At 45.7% G+C, this 11377-nt stretch overlaps 1 pseudogene; it reads left to right on the top strand.

Annotated features, from left to right (window-relative positions):
- The first annotated feature begins 603 nt into the window (after positions 1 to 603).
- LOC147017212 (uncharacterized) lies at positions 604 to 2172 on the top strand (annotated as a pseudogene).
- The last annotated feature ends 9205 nt before the right edge of the window (positions 2173 to 11377 follow it).

Here is an 11377-nt window from a genome sequence, read left to right on the forward strand (position 1 = left end):
TGTTGTGGTGGTGCCAATCCAAATGCCAATGAGGAGACACGTCACCATGAAGAAACACCGCGTGCACAGGAAGCATTTGCCAAAGATGTAGAATCACTTGTGGATGTCATTGAAGAGCTGGGGAATCCCTTCGAGGAGGATAGTCCAGACTTGCTGGTCCGAGACACCAAGGAGAATGCCGATCCTGCAGTGATTGAAACAATTCGCACTGCCAAGCAAATTGGACAAGAACAGTTTCAGGCATACTCAAAGGATTGCCTCATCGACAGAACCAAGACTATTGACGAACCTATCAAGAGGAACAAACTCCCCCTCTTCGGAACAGACAGAAGACCAAAAGCACCCAAAGGAAAGGAAGCATCTGTGAAGAATGATATGGCCTTATTTGCAAAGCTCTACATAGGCTGCCAGAACCGCAATGGGAACCTGGACGACTTCTTCCGTCATTAAAATCAAGCATGCCCTCCCGCGTTTTCTGATGCAGGTAAGCTTCACCTGGGCAGCAAAAGCAACTTGCTGGTGTGCCTTGAAGGCGTTGCTGAAGCTCAGTCTGATGCACCTGCTGTCACTTCTGTTGTCCTTGACGGCACAGTCATCGTGCAGATGTTGAAGCCTGGCATTACCAAGACATTTGAAGAATATGCCCACCAAGTCTTCAACCCATACGTCGAGGGGCAGCTGCGTCGTGCTTCACGTCTCGACCTCGTTTGGGATAGCTACAAAGATGGCTCCTTGAAGACGGCGACAAGGGAGCAACGAGGAAAAGGAGTGCGACGGCGAGTGGTGAGCACCGTAGCCATACCAGGAAACTGGCAGAGTTTCCTACGTGTCGACGCAAACAAGGTGGAGCTCTTCACCTTCCTGTCCGATGTGCTGGTGCAGTCCTTCCATGACGTTGCAAAGGAGCTGGTAGTCACTGATGGTGAAGCAGTCATCTGCCTTCCAAGGCAGGAAGATGAAAACTCTCTGGCTCCATGCGGTCAAGAAGAGGCAGACACTCGCATCATGCTACATGTGGTCCATGCTGCAGAACATGACCACCGTCGGATTCAAATTTGAACCGTAGACACCGACATCGTTGTCTTGGCAGTGATGGTAGCCCAGGCACTACCATGCGTGGATGAACTCTGGATTGTCTTTGGGACGGGCAAGAACTACCGCTACATCCCTGCCCATGAAATAGCTGCCTCCCTCGGTCCACAGAAGGCACGTGCCCTCCCTGTCTTCCATGCCATGACCGGATGTGACAGGGTATCAGCATTCGTGGGGCATGGGAAGAAATCTGCCTGGGCAACATGTAACTCGTTTCCAGAACTGACAGATTCTCTTGTGACCCTGACCACCACGTCAGTCAACATCCAGGATGACACAATGCACTGCATTAAAAGGTTTGTGGTGCTCCTCTATGACCGCACCAGTCCATATACGGACGTCAATGAGGCCAGAAAGAAACTCTTCGCCAAGAGTAACTCTGTCCAGTGCATCCCACCTACCTATGATGCTTTGGAACAGCATGTGAAGAGATCAGTCTTCCAGGGTGGCTATGTCTGGGGGCAGATCTTGGTCCCTCAACCCATGCTTCCATCACCAACAAGCTGGGGCTGGCTGAAAACAGAGGATGGGTCCTACGAACCGCTCTGGACCACACTTCCTGAGGCTTCAAAAAGCTGCTTCGAGCTGGTGTCGGGCGGCTGCAAAAAAGGCTGTAGAAACCGCTGCAAATGCAAGAAGGCTAATCTGCAATGCACTGGACTGTGCGCTTGTGAAGGAGAATGCCAATAGACAGATGCAGTAGACACAGACTGAGATATCGGCCTAGCTTAGAATGTGCAAATGCAAAGTCGCATTGCTTGTAAAAGTGTTGACTTATTGATCCAGAGCCAGTACACTTGAGCTCAGAAACTCATATTGTACTCGACTGATGTATGCTTGTACCATGTGTGTTGGAAGAATGGTATAGACAGTAAACCGTAGCCGCTTCAAAGTGAAGTGTGCAATAACTTGACTACATTTTCTGAGTTTGTGGAGCCTGGTGTTGGCGCAGTGGTTAGGGCAGCGGCTTGGGATCCAAGAGGTACTGAGTTCAAGCCCCATTGGGCCACTGAATTAATACACCAGGGGGTTGACTCAGCCTGTCATCCTTCCGAGGTCGGCGAAGTGAGTACCAGTGTACTGGGCCGGTGTATACCCCGGTTAAAATAGGTGTACCATATTCCTGTGTCGTAACAGGCGACCAGGGTTGCGTCAGGAAGGGCATCCGGCATAAAACATGCGCCAAATCACTATGCGGATCATACGGATGATCCGCTGTGGCGACCCCTAACGGGAGCAGCCGAAAGAAGAAGAAGAAGATTTTCTGAGTTTGTCATTATCACGATTATCAGTTCCCTCTTCAAAATAGAGTAAAGTATGTAATCTATAATGCAATTTATGTTGATTCCAAACCCATTGAATGTGATGAATATCATTTGACTCTTGTTCTCCAGGCAATAATGGGTACTTTGCAGCGAAAAGTTTCAGGAGAGCAGCAATTTACAAATCAAATAATGGCCTTTTTACCAAAAATACTGGCTCATAATATTTGAATATGCCTTTTCATGGTCAATTCACTGAATTTTACACTTTCCTTATATCTACCACCAATACAATAAGAAAATAAGAGCATATGGGAGATTTTCACAAAAGCGGGTCAGGTAACGATAAAGACTGTCTGATAATTTTTATCAACCATATATTGATTGCCCAGTCAGTGCAGAGGCTTTATGGTGATCCTGCGTTGCTGACATCATTTGAACATTTTCTAGGCCTTATAAGGGGTTCAAGCACTATTTTGAGAATATCAATGAAAGTTGATTTTTGAGTTTGTTCTTTACCGTTACCTGACCTGCTTTTGTGAAAATGTCACATAAAGCCAATTTCGCTAAAGTAGAATGGCGGCCATTTTGGAAAATGGTCGCCGAAGCTGACCAAGGCACAATCTCGGGTGGCTCCATATCTCGAATTGTTCGGAATACATTATTCTACATGTGTACCAATTTTGGTGCTTTTATGCAAATTTGAACAATTGATCTGAAATATCAGACTATGCTGCTGGACTATTAAGCAGCACCAACGCTCTGCACAAAGTATGGTCCCAATGGATGGATGGATGGCAGTCCATGTCGAATCTCTCTTTCCTCCAGAGCGCAGTTAAATTGCTTCTGGTGGAGACCTCTTGCTCCAATACCATTCATGGTTTTCATGACCACATCCATAACATTATTAATTTTCAGGGATTTCCCCACACATCACTTCTTGGTGCAAAATGCAATGGAAATTCCAAAACTGTTGGCTTGGGGTGACATCAAGAAATTTTTATTTAAATTTTGCAGCTCCAGATTTCTTACCTACTATTGAGGGTGCCCCATCTGTGGCCATACTCACAGCTTGTGTCCAGTCCACACCTAATCTGTCTCATGGTCTCACCAAATTGTCGAAGAGGTTATCAGCTTTTGATGTGTCTTTCATCGGCACCAATTCTATAAACTCCTCTGGTGTGTGCATATTTTCATCAACTCCACGAATGAATACTACAAGCTGTGCCACGTCAGTTACATCTGCACTTTCGTCAATTGAAATTGGAAATGCAGCAAACGACTTGGCTTTGTCCTGGAGTTGACTGTTCAAATCCTCAAGTAAATCACTGATTCTCTTTGCGACTGTGTTTCTTGATAGGCTTGAAAAGCTAGCCATTTATCGGAACAGACTAATTCTGCAGCTTTTAACATGCAGTTCTTCATAAATTCTCCTTCTGAAAATAGTTTCGATGACAAAGCTATTTCGTGGGCAATCACACAGCTCTCATTAACTGCAGCTTCACTTGCTTGATGGGCAGGTGTAAAGACTGATTGTTGCTTTTTCAACGACTGTGCCAATTCAAAAACTGTGTTCACGTAATTTTCCAGTATATTTATCATAATTCTCACCATGGTTTGCTTCATGAAACACATGACACTTTATCTATTTTCCTCGTCTTTGATAAAGACCACATATTTTTTGCCGTGGAGAGGAGAAAACCTGTGTTATCCGCATCCACGTGTTTCCACATCTTCACCTATGAACCGTTTGCTCTTATGGGGACCAAAAGACCTGGGTATAGGATATGGCGATATGCCTTATATAGGCTACTGCTGGACTTACATCGGCAAAAACAAAACTCCCCTGGTTGACTAATACTCACCGACACCAATGTCAGGTGTGCCACCATCTTAGAAACACAGTGCATTGTGGAATATATTGTGCAACAGTGAAAGGATACATTTTTATTCTGAAAAACAATTATTTTGATAGAAGAATTAAAATTGTTCTTACAGTATATTAGTTTACTTTCAACACATTTTATCCAATTCAAACTTAAAACAATACACAATTACAGTGTCTGTAGAAAGTCTACATCCCCTTTCAAAATGTTCACCTTTTGTTGCCTTCTAGCCTGGAATTAAATTGCATTAAATCAGACTTTTTCCACCTTTATTTACACATCATAACCCCCAACTTCCACGTGAAAAACAAATTTCAGAAAATTAATCAAAAATACAAAACTAGAATAACTTGCTTGGATAAGTTTCCACCCCCTTGAGTTAATACTAACAGTTAATACTTGGTGGAAGCACATTTGACAGCAATTACAGCTGTGAGTCTGTTTTCATAGGTCTGTAACAACTTTGTGCACCTTGATTGGGCAATATTTGCTCATTCTTCTGTCCAAAACTGTTCAAGCTCAGTCAAGTTGCATGGAGAGTGTTGATGGAGAGAAATATTCAAGTCATGCCACAGATTTTCCATTGGATTTAGGTCAGGACTCTGACCGAGCCACTCGAGGACATTCATCTTTTTGTTCCTTCGCTTTGTTCAGCTTTGGCTGTGTGGTTCAGTTCGTTGTCATGCTGAAAGGTGATTTACCAACCCAATTTCAGTTTTCTTGCAGAGGGCAGCAGGTTTTCTTGTTGGATTTTTCTGTATTTTGCTCCATCCATTTTCCCTTCTATCCTGACAAGTGCCGCAGTCCCTGCTGATGAGAAACATCCCCATAACATGATGCTGCTACCACCATGCTTCACAGTTGGGATGGTGTTCTTTGGGTGATGTGCTGTGTTGAGTTTGCGCCAAGTGTAAAGTTTTGCATTAGGCCAAAAAGATCCATCTTGGTTTTATCAGACCACAAAACTTTTTGCCATGTGGCTTCAGAATCTCTGGAGTGTTTTTTTTCATGCATCAAATGGGACTCAAGATGGGCTTTTTTGAGTAATGGCTTCCTTCTTACCACGTTACTGTACAGGCCAGACTTGTGGAGTGCTTGGGATATTGTTGTCAAATGCACACAGTGATCAGTCTTTAGCATGAAGGTAGCAGCTCTTTCAAAGGTGCTATTGGCTGTTTGGCGGCCTCTCTGATCCTTGCTTGGTCATCCAGTTTGGAGGTATGGCCTGATATAGGTAGGGTCTTGGTGGCACCATACGCCTTCCACTTCTTAATAATTGTCTTGGCTTTGCTCCAAGGGATATTCAAGTCCTTTCAAATATTTCTATATCCATCCCCTGATCTGTGCGCTTCCACAATTTAATCCCAGAGGTCTTTTGAAAGCTCCTTGGTACTCATGGTTGAGTCTTTGCTGTGAAATGCACTCCCCAGCAGAGGAAACCTACAGGAACAGCTGATTTTATTCTGAAATAATCACAATCACTACAATTTAACACAGGTTGAGGCCAATTAACTTGGTATTTGATTTTGAACATGATTGGTTACACCTGAGCTCTGTCACAATTGCTATTACAAGGGGGGGGAGGACATTTATCCAACCAAGATATTCTAGTTTTGTATTTTTAATTAATTTTCTGAAATTTGTAGAATTTTTTTTCATTTTGAAGTCGTGGGTTACGATGTGTAAATGAAGGTGAAAAAAGTCTGATTTAATGCAATTTCACTCCAGGCTACAAGGCAACAAAAGGTCAAAAATTTGAAAGGGGGTGTCGACATTCTATCCGCAATGTATACATACACCGACAAAGCAGCCAAATACCGTAAGATTGGGAATGAACACGTACATTGCAGCATGCACTTCATAATTTTTTTAATATCATGTACTATGGGTAATTTGACAAAGATCATCATCTCACGTTTGTAAAATCTGTGACCGCTGTAAATCACTGTCCTGAAATTTTTGGTGAGAACATTTCCATTTGCTCAAGTAAACTATACGATGCTTGCACAGCCCACGTCACTGCTTCAACATTGTAATTCAGCATGCGTAAACCTGAACATTCTCTACCTAGTTTGCAAATACGAAAGTACCTACAATATAAATAACTGACTGTTCATGCATAGTGGAAGTGAAAAAGGGGGCGTTTTCTGTACCGATTTTCATGAGCTTTCATTGGTGAACATGACCAAGATGCATCATTTTAACAATACATTTTTCTAATCGCAGGAATACACAGTAACACAAATAGGTTCCCAGGTGCCCGATCAGTCTGTGGGCCAGAATAAAGTGTAACATGGGCCTTATCTGGCCTCTTCTGTATCCGTCATGTCCATCCCATTCCTCCCCAACCAAAGTCTCCCTCTATTTTGGCCTTCAATTCCACTGTTAGTGCCCCCCCCCCCATTCACTCTTGCTTTTGTACTGTTGCACCTTGATGCATTCAGTGTCATAGCTCTTTCACGAACCTTGAATCGAGACACAAAATAAACAGTCATGGATTGACAACCATTGTGCAGATTTGATGGGCCAAATCGTCTCTTTCTGTGTTGAAATTCCTTGGGAGGGAAGTCCTCCATTATATATTGCATACCATAGTGTCTATCTGTGCGTGCATCTGTCTCCTGTTTATGGCAGCCGCTTCACGCAGTGTGTTTGAAAAGCACAACATTGACTTTTGAAATGATGGGAGAACGGGCATGATTAATGCTGAAGCCAAATTTTATTTCACAAGCATGATATTTTTTCCTCTTTTCAGACAAAGTTAACCTCCACCACCCGATGTTGCACCACAATTTTGTTGTCGGCGGTATACGTATCAGGCCAAGAGGTCTTTGAGATTCCACATTTGCAAGATTGAGTGAGGAGAAAAACAGGTCATTTTATTCAACACACCATTTGACCATGACCTTTAGTGAAACCAAGAGTCCATCCAACAATTGGGACTATACTCTGTGCAGAGCATTGGTGCTACCGAAGCAGTCTCCTTGACTATGGGGCACAATCCTGGACAGATCACCACTCCGACACAGGGTACCAGCAAGCTGGCACTCATTTTGCTGACCTCAGAAGGATGACAGGCAGAGTCAACCCCACCTGGTATTAATTCAACAGCCAAGTGGGATTTGAACTCAGGATCCTAGGATCCCAAGCCCACCACCCTAGCCATTAAGCCAACACCAGACATTTTAGTGAAACCAAGAGTGCAACACAATTAACCTTGTTAAAGTCCATGAAATAATTTAAATTGATAGATTTAGTTAATTTTTTGCTGTCACTGCGGTCAGATACTTTTCTTCGTAAAATATAAGGGAAGAACAAGTCTGCAATGTCCTCAAAAGAATCATGAAGAAAGAAGGAAAAATAAATAATAATAACCTGCTGGAGGATTCATTCAGGGGCCGAATATTAATTAAAGAATCTAATATTATCGAGAAAGTGAATGTAATACATTTTAATTAAATTACATAGTTCAGAAATAATTGGGTTTTTGATTTTTCAAACAGTATGGTCGGAGTTGGGATGACAGGATAGCCTAGAGGTGTGTGCACTCGACTTTGAGCTGTCGTGCCTGGGTTCCAATCTCAACCCAGCAATAAACTGTCACCCTGGTATTTTGCATGCAAGGCAAGGCATCAATGTGTGCACCCTCCATCAGAAGGACATTAAAGCATGGATGGCTTATCTGCCAGCAACTTAAAGATCTCATTGCTAGTAGACCTTAAATATCCATTTGGGATCTTTTGTGAAGGCCAGAAAGCGAGTTATCCCCACCACCCTGAAAAATGACAAATTCCTGCCAAGACTGACTGTTGGAATGGCAATGGCAAACTACCCAGCACTATCCTTACCAAGAGACGACTACATTAACACCAACACTCTCTCAAGAATATTATACATTGATGATGATTATGATAGTTGCCAGTTAACAAAAATTAACCTTCCTGCAGTCATGAATTGCCACTGTCAAAGAATCAACAAGTGCTGCCTTTCAGGTAGTATCTAAATAGTGATTTCCTTCCAGGTAATATGAACAAAAATTACTTTAAGTTTATCATTTGCTTCGAAAGAATGCATTACAAAATACTCAAGTTGACTATTTTGTATTTAAAAGAACTGCTTTGATTGCCCACTTGTTTTACATGCCAACATTTCTTGGAGTAATGTAACATGACAGATTAATGCTGTCTCTCTTTCTCATCGAAAGTTATTGCTCATAAAGTTTGTACAGTATTGACCATTGAGAAATATGTAAGTGTAGCCTATGACTTCAGTGATATGTGGTTAAAATCCTGGTTCATTTATTATATCTTTTTTATACAATATGCAAGAACAAGAGTTGAAGATATTGTTGCGGTCTTCGCGCCCGCCGGCGTGCGAACGGCCACGTAACTCGAATCGCGGCACGTCGCCCACCGGACGGACAATCCAGTCGTGACCCTCTCGGACTAACGCCGGGAACCAGTCACGGGTGGACCTTTCGGTCTCACCGCGATCGAGCCAATCAGCCCCCGCGTGGGATAGGGTTGCTCGCCAAATTCGAACTACCTAAGTACCCACGCGGAGGGTAGACCGGGCGATCGCACCTCGCCGCAGGTCGACTTCGGACACGGGCCACTTAAGCGACCCGTTCCGTACTATCAGAATAACCGAGCGGTGTTATCGTCGACCTCGACGGTTCGATTAATTATCGGGCGTACTCAGCCCACTACCAACCCTTTACGTGAAGCAAGATGGGGATTCAATGGGGGGAAAAGACGAAGCGAGCGGGAGACAGTTCAACAATAAAGCACATTTATTCGCGACGACGGAAAGCACACAAATACAATTCCACCAAATGCACACAAAAAAAGAAAACAATTCCATTTACACAAAAAAGCAAACATAAAAGTGAAAACACAGTGCAGAGCTAATACCGACTACCGAGCACAAGGCAACACTTATACAATTCTACTTCACAGGCAGGCGCCGACAACACATACCCAAAACCAAGGAAAGAAATACCCTCAAGAATGAGGTAGGCCTGGGGCCGAGACCTGGTCGGGCCTACCCGTCTGGTGATGAGACGCGGAGCGCGATGGCCCCGCAACCCGCGGGCCTCGTGGACAGTGCCTGGCAGGGGGTGGGAGCGGGGCCCCTTGGTCGCACTATCTCAGCGCGGGGGGAAACAGGAGGGGGTTGCTGATGCTCGGGGTATAGAGGATCTTTATTATGTGTGCGACGGCGTCTCCCACCTCGGCCAGGTCGCGCTGCCGGCCTCCCTCGGGCGCGCAGCTCCTTGCACGACGCGAGCACCCCTCGTCCGGTGTCGCCGCCTCTCCACAGCTGCGTCCCCTCCGTTCCGACTTCCAACGCACACGACGAGGCAGCTCCACCGCCCGCGAAGTCTTGACTCTCTGTTCCGACTCCTTCGCCTCGTTCCGACAGCACACTACTTACTGACTCTCTCGTTCGTTCTTGTTTGCGACTCTCCGACCCCTCGTTCTCGTTCTGCTGACTCTTTCGCTCCGACTTTTACGACTCCTTTGACTGACAGACACCGTCCTTTTATCCCCCCGTAACTTCGCCTTTGACCCCCCTCCCTTTGACCTTTCAACTCGCTCCCCATTGGCCGAGAAAAAGTGGGCGTGAAGGCTTTTTGATCCACAAATTTGCATATGCGAGTCGCCCTGGGGCGGAGCCAGTCGCCCCTCGCTCACCGATTGGACGGCAAAAGTGGGCGTGTGTCGTTTTGGATCCGTTTTTGAAGCAGAAAATCCGTGATTTTGTACACGCTGTTCAACGTGCGCCCTACACGAGTCAGCATCGGTGCCCATGAGTGGCGCGAGATGGCCCGGTGATGCGATGGTGGCGAGTTGTGACGGTAAAGAGTCATGGCGGTTGTGGTGAAGCGGCGTTGTGGTTGGTGGTTGATGTTGTGGTTGTGATGGTGGCGATTGGTCCAAAATAAAGATAGTAAAAGAAAAACGGCTATCCTGAAGAGTCGCAGCACGTATAAATGACATGTATTCCCACTAGACAACGGGTTTGGGCCTAACTACACATGCACTTACCGAGATACCTCACCTAAGGGACCTGAATGGTGGTTTGCGAATCTGGTAACCACAACACTACCCCCTTCCCTTTTTACAGACTCGTCCCGAGTCGTCAAATTTTCGTGTGCCATCATGTGTAGTTTTCCCCTAGTACATTTTACCTACGGATCCCTGAGTGCGACATTCATGGTATTCGTGTCCCCAAAATAAATAACCTGACGGCTGCGTAACTATCTAAACAAACTCACTCATACGGACGACTTAAATAAAATTGCCGGCGCCAAGACATACATGCCGGGGGCGCACTCATATTTACAGTACATCTTACCTTAACTTACAAATCTTACACTAAACCATGGCCCAGGATCATTGACTCTGCAAAAAGAAAGCAGTTAGCAGGGAGCCAGGCTGCCCGCATGCAGTCTCTGGCTCAAACAATGCAGGTGACAGGGAACGTGGCTGGCTGCTCACACGCAGTCCAAGGCCTTCCCTTTCGAACTGAACGCAGTGAACCACAACGGTGCATGGGCTGCACAACGCAGTCTCCGTGCCAGCTCAAGTGGCACACGCAATGAACACAACGAATGAATGGATGGACGCAAAACGGTGCACGGGCCGCCACTGCAGGCCCGTGTTGTAGCTGCCAACAGGGCAGTTCTTGCAGCTTGCAAACTGTTGCTTTCAGATCCTGGCGCACATGGAAATGAACAGGGGGGGGCAAAGCAAAAATTGAACGGGGCTGGTGAACGTGGGCAGTGGGCATGGCATGGCAAAGGCAGCAGGCAAACACAGCCCGCAGAAGAAGGCCGCTGCAGGCAAACTCAGCCCGCAGAACCAGGCCGGCACAGGCCTCGAAGAAAAACAGCCAGCAGATGAACTGGCCGGCACAGGCCTTGTAGCACACAGCTGCCGATGAAGTTGGGCGGCCTCCGCCTTGAAGTAAAACACGGCCAGCCGATGAAGTGGCCAGCCTTTGCCGTTCAGTGGAGGTTGGTGGAGGGAGTGCGGTGGTGCTGGCCACTCGGAAGGCGGGCTCGGACCTACCTACCTGTCTCCCTCCCAACCTATCGCCTTTGCCTGTCACTGTACATACCCACTCCCTTAA

Source organism: Eptatretus burgeri, chromosome 11, assembly GCF_056783735.1.
Source record: "Eptatretus burgeri isolate ZD-2024b chromosome 11, Ebu_testis_v1, whole genome shotgun sequence".
NCBI classification, from domain to species: domain Eukaryota; kingdom Metazoa; phylum Chordata; class Myxini; order Myxiniformes; family Myxinidae; genus Eptatretus; species Eptatretus burgeri.